Source organism: Lonchura striata, chromosome 37 (genome assembly GCF_050655825.1).
Source record: "Lonchura striata isolate lonStrDom1 chromosome 37, ASM5065582v1, whole genome shotgun sequence".
Lineage (NCBI taxonomy): Eukaryota > Metazoa > Chordata > Aves > Passeriformes > Estrildidae > Lonchura > Lonchura striata.
This window is the reverse complement of record NC_140739.1, coordinates 3,919,617-3,935,122: the sequence shown is the minus strand read 5'-3', so window position 1 is coordinate 3,935,122 and position 15,506 is coordinate 3,919,617. Positions and strand designations below refer to the sequence as shown.

At 57.5% G+C, this 15,506-nt stretch overlaps 1 long non-coding RNA gene across 1 annotated transcript; it reads left to right on the top strand.

Annotated features, from left to right (window-relative positions):
- The first annotated feature begins 1,278 nt into the window (after positions 1–1,278).
- On the top strand, positions 1,279–4,330 carry LOC146763956 (uncharacterized). The gene is made up of 2 exons (XR_014951011.1): positions 1,279–2,704; positions 3,586–4,330. It is a non-coding gene; the product is annotated as an uncharacterized LOC146763956 (long non-coding RNA).
- Positions 4,331–15,506: the final 11,176 nt, after the last annotated feature.

Genomic DNA, 15,506 nt, shown 5'->3' with positions numbered 1-15,506 from the left:
TCTTTGAGTTCCTTGCCCACAGCAGAGCCATGAGCCTGCACTGGGCCATGGATCATACTCTCACAATTTCTCAGCTGTTGGCAGCAGAGCCCACTGTCTCTCGGCTGTTATCAGCATTAATCGTGGCAATGAAGGTGGTGTACTGAGATGGCCCCAGCCTTGCCAGACTCAACAGCATTTTCCCTGTGCCCCTGACCTTGTCGGGGTCATTATCATGCTGTCCATCCCTCCCAAAGAGTACCTCCAATGCTGCCATTTCCTTCAGCTGTTGGTCCCTTCCTCAAGGGTTTTCCATCATGTTCTGTGCTGGTGCTCCTGCATTCTCACCCTGTGAACAAACCTCTCTCTGGCACTCATTAAAATCCACTCCCAGAGGGAAAGGGACCCTGGCTCCCTTACAAAAATCTGATTCATACCTGAGCCGTGGGTCAAGGGTCCCATATTCCTTGCCTCACCACCATCCAGCTGGACACCTGTACCCATGAGGTCTCAGACTTGAAGCAGTCAGGTTGTATAAGCCTCACGTCTCTGACGTACAATGTCCTTGTGCAGGTTACGGAGACTTTTGTACATCAGGGACTCGGTGATGATCGCAACCTCTGGTTCCCCTGTGGGTTGTGAGGGCCTTCCCTTATCTGGGTGCTCTGATTCCATCTTAGACCTCCTTGTTTCTACAGGGGCGACTGCTGCTGGCTGTGGCTGCCTTTGTGGCTCAGCTGGAACCTGGACAGTTCTAACATCTGTGGGTTCCACTGCTGCCCCATCAGACTCTCCTTTTTCGAGGCAGGGGGAGGGCTTCTCACCAGCTGGGGAAATGCACTCCTTCAGCATCTCCTGCATCTCCCTCAGCAGACCCCCACCCAGTCTGGGTGGTTCATATCTGGGGTGGCTGTGGGGCAGGGTCAGGCTCTGGGGCAGCAGCATCCCTGGTCTCTGGGGCCGTGTCAGGTTCTGGGCTGGGTGTCAGGGTGGTTATCCAGGTTAATCTTCCCTTGTCTCTCAGTGCCAAATAGAACAGGGCTAACAGCAACACAGCCCCTGTATGATATCATTGGTATTTGGAGTGGATCTGAGCCCTTCACAAACTGGTGGGGCAGCCCCAAAGAGATGGTTAAAGGCTTGGGAGAAAATTTCCCCCGGTGTCATTTCCTCACAGTAGGTGCCATTATTAAAGTAACCCCAAAAGCACACAGTTAGTGTGTGATAGCTGTGAATCCATGTGCCTGCTTCCCAGAGGAAGTTAAAGATCCTGAATTCTTGCCCTTATTCACCCATAAAACAAACCAGAGAACAGCCACAGCAGCCTTGGCTGTAGGAGCCGTGTTTAGATCAGGGCCTGCAAATGGAGAAATGCAGCCACGGTTCCGTGTCACCCAAACCAGGGCAGGCTGGAGCACAGGGTGCCGCTTAACGAGGTTTCTGTAGCAGCACACAAAAATCAAAAATTGGATTACTCAAGAACTGTTATTCCCTTTTTTGTTTCTTTGCCTTCGAGCTACACTTTGGGTGCCAAAATCTGTCTTGGTTTGCAAAGACAGGAGTCTGCTAAGGAAGGCAGGAGCCTCCCTGAAATGGGGAAAAAAATAAATGTAGAACCCCCTCCCTGTAAATTGCTATAAATTTGAAGTTAAGGGTGACTCTCAGGCAAAAATATGGGAGCAGGAAAAACAGTTCTTTATTAGGGAAGAAAACTAAAAGATAAAATAAACAATGCAGTGAACCAACCTCTAACAGATGGCAATTGAATACATCTTGCCTTGCAGTCTAGGACAACAAGTTATTCAGCATGAATCACATCCATTTACCACATGCCCCTTACCGACAGATATTGCCCACCTGGGGCTGACATGCCAAAAGTTTTTTAAAAAATTATGCATTTTTTCATAATTAAAATTTAATTAAATCTTAATAAACGAATACAATTAATTAATTTTAGCTTAATAACAATTAAAATTTAATTTTGCTTATGCATAAAAATATTATTAAATCTTTTATTATTTAATTTTAATGCTTCTATAAAAAAATCTCTATATGTGTTTTCTAACTAAAAACTTATTGGTCATTGGTTCTAAGTAACACAATTCCCTTCATTAATTCATTGACCACTCTTGGCTATTGATTTTGCCCTCTTTATTCTAATTTTTGTTTATTTGTATTATTTTTGTCATAATTTCTTATCATTTTCACAGGCAGGGTAAAAGCGGCCACTTTGGGGCCCACGGAGACATTTCTGGGCAGATTTGGGGCAGTTTTGTGTCTGGGGAGGGAATTCAGAGAGAACTTGAGGGTCTGGGGGCCCCTGGGGGAGCCGGGCGGGCGCTTGGAGGGGCACTCAGGGATCCTGAGGGGCAGTTCGGGGTCCGGGGGAGCACTCGGGGGTCCGGGGCCCTGGAGGTCAGCGAGGGGAATTTGGGGCCCTTCGGGGTCCGGGGGAGCACTCGGGGGGCTCGGGCGGGGCTCGCTGGGCGCGGGGGCTGATGGGAGTTGTAGGCGCGGATACAATGCGGTGTAACGGGGCCGCGGAGCATCACGGGAGTTCTAGGCGCAGCTACAGCTGCTCTCGGTGGGGCGCGGGGCATGACGGGAGATGAAGTCACGGCTGGAACAGCGCTGCCCGTGCGCCGCGGAGCATGACGGGAGCTGTATCCCGGAAGTGGCTCGGACGCGGCGTTTGGGGTCCGGGAAGGCCTCGGGAGACACTTTTGTATGGGGCAGATGGGGGCGGATACTGGAGGGGGGGAGGGTGTCTTTGTAGAGCGCGGGGCATGCCGGGCGTTGTAGTCCCGGCCCCAATGGGGCTCTATTGGGCTGCGGGGCATTATGGGAGTTGTAAGCAAAAAGAATAGACGCCGCTGACTCCAGGCACCGTCCCCAAAGCCATGATCCCTGACGCTGATTGGTTGGAAGCTGTGATGGGCGGGAGCCTCGGCAAATGGGAGGTGGCAGAGGCGGGAACGGCCATTCAACCCCTCCAATTCCTCCCAGCACAGCCCAGTTCATCCCCAGTACAGCCCAGTACAGCCCCAGTGCCCCTCCAGTCCCTCCCAGTACAGCCCAGTTCATCCCAAGCACAGCCCAGTACAGCCCCTGTGCCCCTCCAGTCCCTCCCAGCACAGCCCAGTCCCTCCCAATACACCTGAGTTCATTCCCAGGCCCTCCCAGTCCCCCCAGTGCCATCCATATCCCGCTCCAGTGTCCCCCAGTCTTCCCCACAGCGTTCCCGCCCATTGCGGGGCAGCGGCGCAGACGGAATGTCCTGCGGTCCAAACCTCCTGCTCCTGCCACACAGCGCCAGCCTTCTCCCCTCCTCCTCCTCTCCCAGCACGGCACAAATTCCAGCTCGGAGGAGGCTTCCCCAGAAAGGGCTGTGGCTCCTGTCTCAGCCCGAGTGTCCCTGCAGAGGAACTGGGCATCTTTCAGGCACTTCCACAAGCTCAGGGTTCCCATTTCATGGGGAATCTGGGATGAAAATGGCCTTTTTCAGAAAGACAAATGCAGAGGAGATGGATTAGAAATTATTTGGGAAAAGTGACCCTTCTTCCAGACAAAGTTCACCAAGTCATTGCCTGCATTTCTCCTTTTCAGGTTCTTACAGTCATCTCCTGAAAGGTCCAGATTGTTCTGGTGCTTTTCATGAACTGATTGAACTCTTGATAGATATCAGTGCATGAGATGTGGAAGCTTCTAAAATGAACACAGAAACAAACTCCCTCTGTCAGCCCATTTTCATCTTCTACATCACTTTCAAGCTGTCCATAGGGGTGTTGGAATGATTATCACAGAGCTCCCCATTTCTGGCTGCAGGCTCTGGAGATTCTTTCTCTGCATTCAGTCAGGCTTGCATTCCCTGACAATTCCTGGTAGCCCATCATGGTTTCTTAGGGCAGAACAATAACAGTGAGAATCTCACCAATGGCCCAACTGCCCAGCCCACAAGGAAAAGAAAGAACAAGTTGTAAAATTCTTCAACTATTTGTCCCACTTTTCTGCAAGAGTCGAGCTGCACACACGGTGTGGAAAGCCAAGAGAAGCTGCAGCTGGTGGCACATCTTGTGACAGAAGCTGCTCAAAGCTTCCTTGTCCTCCAGCAAAGGTTCTTGGAAACAGCAAACAGGACTGTGGAGAAGATTCTAGGAAAACGGAAACAGCTTTTAAGAAATGAAATGAAAATGGAAAGAAACAATCCAAGATGTTTTTCTCTGTTTATTTTTAGGCTACCCTTTTCTATCTTTCACTACTTCTCCTTCCCACTAATTGCAAATGGATCTCACTTCTAAGATCCACGACTTGGCAAGTTTTAGACAGTGTAAAATACCATGAGCTTCACACAGTTTGCCTTCCCCTGTTTTTTTGTTTTTTTTTTTTTTCTTTTTTTGGATATCAGTGCTGGGGACTAAGTGCAGTTCTTGGGTCAGGTACAAATTCAGCATTGAGGGAATGTGCTCCAAGAGTGTTTGACCCTCAGCAGGGACAATGAACAGCAGTGACCGAGGGGATTCCTGTGCCCCTGAGCAGGAGTCCAGACTCTGGGTCTGGGCAGGACACGGCAAAGTTCCCGTGTTTGGACAGGCTCAGGGGCTGCCCCGGGGAGTGCGGGGCTGGGCACGGGGGCGAGTGGGCAGCGGACACACGGACACGGACACACGGACACAGGGACACATGGACACAGAGCTTCAGCTGCAGCGGCAGCAGCGGCAGCGAAAGCAGCGAAAGCAGCGAAAGCAGCGAAAGCATCCGGCGCCGGGGCGAGCTGGTGATGAGCCGGGCCAGCGGCAAAAGCCGGGCCGTGCCGGGCGGGGCTGAGCCGGGGCCCGGCAGGGTGGGAGCTGCCAGGACGCCTGGAGGGAGAGCGGGCGTGGGGCCAGCGCAGGGCGCAGAGCATCCCGGGCTGGCTGAGGGGTTCCCGACCCCCGGCACGGCATCAGCCCCACTGACGGCATCGTGCTCCTCCCGCAGCCCCACGGCACCAGCGCAGCCCTGGAGATCGCGCTGCTGGACAAGGTCTCCTCTGGCTGTGCTGGTGTCATTCAGCTCCTGGAGTGGCTTCAGCTCCCCGACAGCTTTGTGCTGGTGCTGGAGCATCCGGAGCGGTGCCAGGACCTGTCGGGTTCCCTGGCGGAGCGGGGGTTCCTGCCGGAGGAGGAGGCGCGGGGGCTGCTCCTCCAGGTGCTGGAGGCCGTGCGGCGCTGCCCCAGCTGCGGGGTCCTGCACAGGGACATGAAACCAGGGAACATCCTGCTCGACCTGGCCACCTGGCAGCTGACACTGATCGACTTTGGCTGTGGCACTTTCCTCCAAGACACAGCCTACACCCAATTTGCAGGTGAGCCCTGCCAGGGGATGCTCCTGGGCGTTTCATGGCCCAGCCGAGGTGCAGCACCGGGGCTTCCCCTATTGCAGCCGGGATGGGATTAATGCTGGAGCCAGGTTGATTTGTGTGGGGTGTGAGGGGGCCAACTCCCATCCCTGCCGACAGCCTTCAGCACCCACTGTGCCCTGGGCTGGGGCTGGAGCTGGGGCAGCCAGCCCGACAAAAACCCTCATGGGGGTAGCAGAGAGGGGGTCTGATCCCGTGCCCAGACGGTTTGGTGTGCAGGTGAAGAAGGGCTTGGACTGCTGTACTCCCCTTGTTTGCCTTGGCTTATTAACATTTTGTGGGGCCATGCAAGCACGGAGGAGAGGGGGTTTTCTCCACTACTGGGTGAGCTTTTCTTTTGTGTGTCATGGTTGTGCCTTCCCAGGGCTTCTGCTGCCCTCTTCCAGCACCAGTGGCTTCTTTTCCAGCCCTGTGTCTGTACACAAATCCCAGGTGCTGGCGAGAGGGCAGCGGTCACACCGTGTGCCACTGGGGCAGCCCCCGCATGCCCAGGGGTGCTGGGGCCAGGCTCTGGGAGCAGCAGCATCCCCCTGATGAACTGTCTGTGTTCCACAGGAACCCTGTCCTACAGCCCACCAGAGTGGATCCTCCAGCAATGCTACCACGGCGAGGCAGCGACGATCTGGTCCCTGGGCCTCCTGCTGCACCACCTGGTCATGGGGAAGCACCCGTTCAGGAGGGGCCAGGAGATATCTGGGGCAGATCTTGTTCCCAAGACGGCTCTCTCAAGGTGGAGTCTCATCGCTGGGCACAGGGGCAAAGCCAGTGCTGGGAGACAGCAGCAGCTTGTTAGCATCTCACTCTGGCAGCTGCTGAGGAGGTGGCACATGTCCTGTTCTCCTGCTCTCCTCCAAACAGAGAATCCATGGGGAAGTTTAGGCCCAGCTCTGGGCACACCCAGCATGGCCTGGGCATGGGAACAGGGGGCAACTTCTCCAACTGACTGGTGATTGCTGGTTTCTCTCCCCAGAATGCCAGGATGTCATTAAGAGGTGTTTGTCCATGCAGCCCTTGGACAGGCCATCCTTAGAAGAGCTTTTCCGTGATCCTTGGGTGCAGGGAGTTCCTCTGCCCTAGAAGATGGGAGAGATCCAAGTGCACAGTTAGATCCAGGGGCCTGGCAGGTAACAGCTCCACACATCTCTTGGCACTCAGTGTCAAAGCTAACCGGACAGGTTTTGTCCTGCCTGTAGCTCTGAGCAGGGGCCAGCAGAAGGGAAGACGCAGCTCTTGGGCTGGAGCTGAGCTGGAGACCTGGTGTGGCAAGCACTGGGGGCCACCATCCCCCTGGTTTTGCTTGCCATGGTTCATGGATGGCTGGGGCCCTGGGCAGAGCCCTGACAGCCTGGTCTGACCCAGGGAAGGAGAAGGAACCCCTGGAGAAGCTGTCCCAGGTGGGGCTGCTGCTGCTGGGGACAGCGAGGACAACACCAAGGATGACAACCTCTTGCACCACCTGACCACCGGCAGGCTGAAGATGAAGGACTTTGATTCCGACATCTCATTCAAAGTCAGGTTCCACAGGGAATTTGCAGATGAGTCCACACACAGGGGGATGCTCCCAGATTTGGGCATTGCACAGCCTGGCTGGGAACCAAAGGTTTCCCCTTTGCTGGGGCAGATGCAGCTGATCCTTCAGTTGGCTGCCAGGCTGCTTTTGGCAGGGCTGGGGGCAAGGGCTGGGGTGGATATGAAATGGGAGTGGGATCCTGGCCCTGACAACAGCCCCCAGCACCCACCATGCCCCGGGCTGGGGCTGGGCTGGGGCAGCCAGCCCGACACAAACAAACCCCCATGGTGGGAGCAGAGGTGGGACTCCAGACCCTGTGCAGGGGCTGCTTTGCTTTGCAGGCAAGGAAGGGATTGGGCTGCTCCACTGCCCTTGTTTGCTTTGGGATCACCATGGGGGCAGTGCAGGGGAAGAGAGAAAGCCTGGGATTCCCTCACCCATGGTGGGTTTTTCCCTGGCATGCAGGGGTTGGGCCTTCCTTAAGGCCCTGACAGAGGTAAGATCTTTGACCTTTTTTCTTGTTCCCCTTTTTGTCTGTAACCTATTTTCCATAATTTGATGTTTGTTTTTCTAGAGGAAGCGTTCCAGGTGGGGCCCAGTCTGGATCAGGACGTGCTTGGGAGCAGCTGCAGCGTGGATGGGCTGTGCCCTTGGAGAAGGCTGAGGGCATCGTTTGGGAGCAGCTTTTCTTCCAGCCGGGGATGGCGTGAGGTGGGTCCTGTCTGCTGGGGATGGTGGGATCAGAGCTCTGGGGAGATGGCAGCGAGCACAGGAGCGTCCTGCTCTGGGCAGCTGCTGAGGGCTGGAGGTGCCGTGCTGGCTGCAGGCTGGGCACATGTCCTGCCCTCCTGCTCTGCTCCCAAAGGCAGCAGTGATGGGCAGCTCTGGGCACAGCTCTGGCACGGCCAGCATGGCCTGGGCACCGCGGGCGGCTGGGACAAGGGGACAGGAGCCTTCAGCTGACGGGGCTTTCTGGTTTCTCTCCTTGCAGCCGGGCTCTGCGGGTGCTGAGGCTGCTCTGGGCTCTGCCAGGGCTCTGCTGGAGCTCAGCACCGGGCCGCAATCAGCCAAAGGAGAAATGGGGTGCCCTGCAGCACAGGCTGGCTTGAGCATTTCAGCAACACAGCTCAAGTTTGCGGGGTGTACACCTCCAAGGAAAAACATGGCACCACCCAAAAAATAAACTTGTTCAATAACTTCTGAAATGAAATCAATCTCAGATGACCCCAAATTACTTTTTGCATCTTGCTCAAGCTGTAGCTCAGCCCTTCTCTGAACTGTTCTCTCCCCGACCTGCCTTTTACTTCCCAACTGCTCCCTCTTTTCCCCCAGAGAGTTCCCAGCCCATTCCAGTCTCCATCACACTGTTGCCTTCCTTGGTGCCCCTCACCATGAGGAAGGCCAAGCCCCAGGCTTATGGACTCATCCTGTCACTGGCTGAGGAGCAGCAATGTCTCAGAGGCCGGGTGGGATTTTAGTGTCATTCAGAGCTGCTCTCCAGCCCTCAGCTCTCCTCACTGCTGTGTTCCCACTCCATTTTCCTCGTCCTTGCAGCAGGATGAGCTCTGTGAATCCCCTTGAGCCTCCCCACTCTTCCCAGCCCATGCACCACCTCAGTTAGGCTGAAGCTGCAGCTTCTCTGTCTCCTCTGGCACACCAGTGCAGTCCCCTGTGTGGGGAGCCCCAGCCCCAGAGCCCAGCACTCAGCAGTGCATTCGGGGCTGGAGCAGCTGCCCTGGAGCCCTGCCTTGGCTCTTTGTGGCAGGGAATGCTCCCTGTTTGCAGCTGTCCCTGCAGGATGGCCCCAGGGCAGAGCCCAGCCGGGCTCCCACTGCAGCCCCTGAAGCTTGGGGCAGACAGTGGTCCCAGAGCTGAGGTTCCCGGGGAGCTCCCGGAGCTGTGCCTCGCACTCTGTTGCCGTGTGTCACCGCGCAGGCTGGCTTGTACTGGGTGAATGTACCAGCCCTGGTTTGACTGACAGGGGCCGGGCTCATCACATCTCTACCAAGGCTGCAGGCATTCCCTAGGCCAGAATCTGAAGGGGCACAGAGATTAGACCAGTGAAATCATCCAGACTGCATTTTTCAAAGGCCCTTTAGAAGGAAGATCTTGAGAATAAACGTGCTGTTTGCCACATGAACATTGGGGTGAGTGGTCTCTTTGGCTCCAACCCATTTTCCTCCCCGAGCCAACGTTACCCTCTCCCTCACACGTCCCCCCCGTGCCTTCCCACTGCCTTGTCCTGCCAGGGCTTCCGCAGCCCCTCATCCCTTCGTGGCCCTGTCCCCTCAGGGTCTCCCCCAGCCTGGCCAACCTGCCCCATCAAGAGGCACCTGGGAGCCCTCAGCATTCCAGGCAGCAACACACGGGCAGGAGGACACGGATGGCGCTTCCTGCCTGGGACAGGGCTTGTGGCCATCTCCAGGCACCGCTCTCACAGAGATCCCCACAGCTCCAGCCCCTGCCCATCTGCTCTGTGGGCAGCACAAAGGCTTCAGCAGAACCACCAAAGGCCAAGGGGCTTCTGGCCATTTTCCCTGCATGCCTGGGCAGCTTGCTGAGCCCAGGAACCCTTTTCTCCCTCTTCCCCTAGGCCCTGCAGAGCCTGGGCAGCAAAAGAAAGATCCTGGGAGTCTGTCTATTACAACACATCCTATATTTCTATGCTAAAGAAAAACAAAAAAATGGAAAGAGCTATCTTGAATAAATGAAACATTCCTGCTGGCTCAGGTGGTCCCAGCAGAGAGAGCCTCTGGGATCAGCTCTGTGCAGAGCTGCAGCAGCGCAGCCAGCCGAGCCCCGACAGACGAGGCCGTCTCCTCCATGCCCTGCAGAGCCGATCATGCAGGCTGTGGAAGCGGGAATATCGAGCTCTCTCTATTTCCTGGAGGACAGACAATGTTTGAACTGCCAGGCTCGCAATGGCGACACTGATGTCATTGGCCGTGTCTTCTAGGGCTGAAAGAGAGAGGAACAGAGCCATGGTCAGTTCCCGCATCTGAGGGGACCCGAGGAGATCCCTGTGCCAGGGCCATCCCAGCCGGCTCTGGCCATGGCCAGCAGGGAGCAGGGACCAGCTGCATCAGCCCAAAGCTGCTGGCCACGAATCCCCCAGGTGCCCTGAAAGCTCTGTGTGCTCTGTCCACGCCGCCCCTGGTCTGCACACGGAGCAGAGCCCTCCGCAGCCAGGGCAGGGCTCGCAGCTCCCCCGGCAGCCCTCGCGTGCAGCCCGCTGCCCTCACTCACCCTCACAGATGAGCTGGAGCTCTTCCTTCCTCCCCCTCAGGTACCGCCCGGCCGTCCCTGGGAACACAGAGCCTGTCAGGCCCAGCGGCACAGCTCCCTGCCAGCGGCGCCGCCAGCCCTGTGCCCACACGCCCTCCTGGCCCGGCTCGTGGCTCACCCATGAACCTGACGGCCGCCTCTCGCAGGGGCTCCTGTGGGCTCTGCAGGTAGGGCAGGGCCCGGCGCAGGTGCTCGGCCACGCTGCTGCTGTCCTCTGCCAGCTGGAGAGAGCGGCAGGAGGGAAGGGTTGGCCCCGCAGCCCCCCGGGCCGGGGCTCCATGGGCACCCGGCTCGGGCCGCAGGAGCCTGGAGCAGAGCCCGCGCGGCCTCGGGCTGCAGCAGCGGGCAGGGGCACAGCTGCCAGCCCGCACACCGAGCACCGCGCTCAGGGGCTGCTCCAGGCTGGGGCTGCGGCTTCCCGGCCCTCCTTACCAGGATCTCAATGAACCTCCACAGTTTCTCCTTCTTTACAGGTTTTTCAAGATCTCTCCTGTTCACGAATTTGGCCACACAAAGCAGGGTTTCCCGAGAAGCCTGGAGAGCAGTAGAGACACGGAAATGGCCCCGCAGCCCAGGATCAGCATCCCTGTGCCAGGGCCGGGAGAAGGCTGCAGCCTGCCAGGCGCCAGGGCAGGAGGCAGCCGAGCCCCCTCCCAGGGCGACAGCAGCAACCCGCGAGTCCTCACCTCTGCCACACTCTGATTCTCATCATGGCAGTGGAAGAAGAGTGGGAGCAGGCTGTGACACACTTGTGTCATCAGGAGCTTTTTTTCTTCTTCTACTACAGCAGACAGTAACGTTCGAAAGACAAACATGGAGATCCACTGCACATGCCTGTCATCCTGTGTAACAGGAAGGAAACAAGACCTTGGCATCAGCTGATTCTGGCCCACCTTGGCGCAGGCCTGCATCTCCACAGGGCACCAAGTGTCTGGGCAGCAGTCAGTGGCCGTGGCTGAGGGCACAGAGCCTTACGTGTTCAAAGAGTGGCAGGAGCACCTTAGCCAGCTGCAGGGCGATGGGGCTGGGTATTGGGGTGTCATTATCCAAGAACAAATCACTAAGTAGAACAATGCTCATCCTGACCACATCACTATCATTTTCCTGCAGGAGCTCCCCGAGGCTTTCGGTCAGGCTCCGCATTCTTTTGGCCTGTGCGGAACAAAAGTGTGTGAAAGGCCACCCTGCTGCCACAGGGCCTAGAGGCCAAAGGCCTGTCCCGCAGCCCTCGGGCAGCTGAAGTGGGAGGCAGGAGAGCTGGGAGCAGCTGACCCAGTGCCTGAAGACCAGCAACTGTGTTCCCCAGCACCACGCTGCCTGCACGGCTTCAGCTGCTGCCCCCTCCTTACCACCAAGGGATTATCCTTGAGCAAGAGGAGGGCCCTCAGAACCTGGCGGCGCATCTCCGTGTGCTCGCTCAGCAAGTGCCTCGACAAGAGATCCATGATGCTGTCACTGCATGCACTCAAGTCCAGGCAATGCAGGACCTGAAAGGCACAGGGCAGTGACAGGGGACCCGGCCGGCAGGAGCCCAGAACCGCACAGGGCGGGGACCAGGCAGTAGCGCAGGGCGTGGGCACCATCCCAGGCAGCTGCAGCTACGAGAGGGCAGAGAGCTGGGAGGCAGCGCCGGCCTTCAGACTCACCTCCACAAGGAATGCCAGGGCAGGGAAGTGCCAGTATGGCATCTCTTTGCTGAGCAACTCAAGGAGACAACCTGAGATGCTTTTACACAAGTCGATGGATTTGTTGCGCATCTCCCTGGAAGGCAGAAAATGGCATTAAGATGTGGCAGCAGCTCTCTGGCCTCAGAGAGAAACAAACAACTTTCCCAGGCATCGCCTGAGAAAGTCTGAGAAGATCAGAGGAAAGAATGAAGAAACATTCTTATCTTAACATGCTGCACCTGGTATTGTGAACATCCGAATATGTTACGGAGATTTGTCTACCAAAGTGTGCTTTCTTAAGTAACTAATGGTATAGTGTTTAGACTAGAAAACCCATTAAATCAACCTATATCATAAATATCTATAAGAACAATGGGTTTCTTAATAAAGATTATTATTGATCAGACTTCTGAAATATATGGAGTCAGTGATAATGATTACCTGGCGGGAATCCGCTCCTACGACACTAAGACCCTGAACCGGGGGGAAAAACCTATCCCAGGACAGACTGACGCAGTTCTTGTCTTTACTCCCCACCCTGCAGGGGGACCTGGGCCCTTTGAGATGTGGCTGCTACTGGGCACCCTCCTCTCCCAGCCTTTCCCAGTCTGCTTGGCTGTCCCTCGTCCCTCTGGCCCACAGCCACAGGGAATGAGTGGGATACCCCAGACACAGAGCACAAATGCCGGGAGCAATGGGGAGAAGAGGGTCTCACCTGGCCAGCAGACCCACGGCATAAATGTGGGTGTCAGCACAGAGCAGCGTGTCCCAGCCACGCTTGCGCTCCATTGACAACACCACATCCTCGTAGTCCATTTGGCACAGCAGGGACTTCAGGGTCCTCACTGCAAACCTGAGTGCAGAGCAAAGCCCGGGTCACACTGGGAGCACTGGCTCCTGCCCTGGCCATGTGGCAGGGACAGAAGGATTGGGATAGAGCACCTGTTGGGGCTGGTGGCAAGGCCGTGTTCTTCCTGGCATCCCTTCCAGAAGGTATCCACCTCCTCTGGCATCTCTTTGGTGCTGAAGAACACTTGGAAGAGCAGATGCACAAATAACTGCGGGAAATGCTCATCCACTATATCTGGGACACAGCGCTCCTGGAGGATCTTCCATATCACCACAGTTGCCTGCAAAGGACGAATCCCCCCGAGGCAGCGTTCAGTGCCAAGGTGTCCGTGTGACAGGGCCCGAGCGTGGCAGGGAGAGGCCCAGAGAGCCACAGGGGGAGCAGCGGGCCTGGTGGCCCTGCAGCTGTCCCTAGGCCAGCTTTCAGGCCAGTGCCTGAGGCAGGGAGATGCAGTGGGGAAAGGAGGATGGAGAGCTGCTGGACAGGTGGCCTTGGGGCCAGCAAAGTCCACTGGCAGAAACTCACAGCCAGGGCAAAGACACTCGTTTTGTCCCCATCGCAGGTGCTCGTGCTGTGCTCTGGCCAGCTCCCCAGCACATCCAGGAGTATCTGCTGTGCCAGCTCTGCAGTCCAGGGTGTGCACATGATGGTCTTCCACATGGCCATGGCAGCTCTGCGGGGTTAGAGCTCTGTCTCAGGGCATCTCAGACACAGCACCGTGGTCTGGGCATCTCTAGAGGCCCGGGTTGACTGCCGGCTCTGCCTTTGCCCACTGCCCCTCTCCAGCAGCAGCCAGGCAGCCCAGCCCTGTGGGGACAGGCCCCTGTGGGACAACGAGGGAGCATGGCAGCAGGCTTGGGGCTGACATGCCAGGGCCTGGAAAGGGAGCAGCCAAAGGGCCCTAGGACTCTCTGTTGGTCAGAAACCTGGCCCAGGCTGTACAGGGCGATGGGTTGGGGTGAGCCCTGAGCCCTCTGGGCAGATGGGCCCCATACCTGTCACACGATGGGGCCACACGCAGGAGTGTCATTACTGCATCATTTGGCTGCGCTTCTGTGAGATACAGCAGGGCGTTGTCCAGCCTGTGCTCAGCAGAATCATTGGCCATGAGCCACTGGTGGATGTATCTCACCATGCCAGGCACCTGGAGAAGGCACAGGGAGACTTGGAAAGCTGCCAGAGGGAACAGGGTTCCCAGGGTCCCCAGAGAAGTGCTTCCCCTCCCGCCGCACTGCGATGGCCTCAAAGGCTCACAGGGGCCAGCACTAGTGGCTTGGGAAGCCATGTGACTCATGGGGCAATTGAAGCCTGGCCACATCTGCTTACTTGCTCTGCTCTGGAAACACCCCTCTGCACAAGCAAATCCAGCAGGGCGGCACTGGTCTCATGTCCGAGGAGCTCTGAGTATGCTCTGAGCCCAGGGCTCATGACACTGGTCTCTTCCTGCCGAATTCTCTTGATGAATTTGCAAACGAGCTGTAGGAGAAGAGCAAGAAGCCATGGAGTGCTGCAGGTGTGCTGCTGGGCTGAGCAGTGACAGCAGGCCCAGCCCAGGTGGGGATGGCTGCAGGTACCTGTGCTGTTCTGTGGAAGCGGCCATGGGCGGGTTCCTGCTCTTGTGTCTGGTCCAGGGCTGCATCTGGGAAAGAGCGAGCGCAGCCAGGGCTGAGGGTCTGCGGGAGAGGCCGGAGAACACAGCCCAGCCCTGCGCTCCCCAGGCAGGGACAGCCCCAGGATGCCCCAGGTGGATGGAGCACGGCCACTGTGGGGTGTCCGCCCAGGCCCCTTTTTGGTCCTGTCCATGGGCACGTCCCCAGGGGATGGAACAGGACGGGATGGGATGTGACAGCGTGTGATGGGATGGGGTGAGATGGAGCCAAGCTGGCTGAAGGCACCAGCCCTGTGGCCTGGCTCGGTCACTCACCCTCCTGTGCTGGATGGAACGACACCACCTCTTCAGTCTCCAGTGCTGGAGCAGCTGCAGGGCCGCATTCTTCCTCCTCCATCCAGCTCAGCTTGGGCACTCTCAGGGCTCCCTGCCCCATGTCACTGCCCGTATTTTTGGCTACCCTCAAGAGGGATGCCTCGGAAAACTCTGGGTCACCAAGTCCCACGGTGTGTCCTCAAAGGCACCTGCAGAATTGAAGCCTCGGAAGGCCACAGGTCACCAAGTCCTGTGCTCTGGCCTCGAGGTCAGCTGCAGGAACAATGCCTCAGAAAAGCTCCGGGTAGGGCAGGAACGAGCGCGCTGTGCGGGGGCACCTCACGGCACCGCTCTGTCCCGTCCTGTCCCGTCGCCTGCTCTGAGCACTGTGGCGTGCTCTTGCCACTTACAGCTCCTATGTCAGCACGTGTCACAAAGGGCCCTTGGAGACCTGGATCCGTTCCATGCTGCACCGTGTCACCAAGGGCCCTTGGACACCTAGATCCGTTCCATGCTGCACCGTGTCACCAAGGGCCCTTGGACACCCGGCTCCATTCCATGCTGTATGTGTCACAAAGGGCCTTGCACACACTGCCACCTGCCCTGGGGCCACCCCGTGCTCACCCAAAGTGGCCCAGGTTGGAAGGAATCCCTGGCCCCAAGTGTCTGAGACAGCCCGACGGGATCTTTAGGAATGACTCAGACCAGCAGACAACGCTGCCCTGCTCTGCAGGCTCAGGGCAGCAGAAGGAGCCCCCACGGGCTCTGCAGGAGCTGGCAGAGGCTGCCCAGCAGGGAGGCCATGGGGCACAGAGCCCCAAGGCTGCCCAGGGCCCCACGGCACAGGGGCCGTTCCCAGCCCCAATGCTCCTGGCCTGGCCTGGGCTGCACAG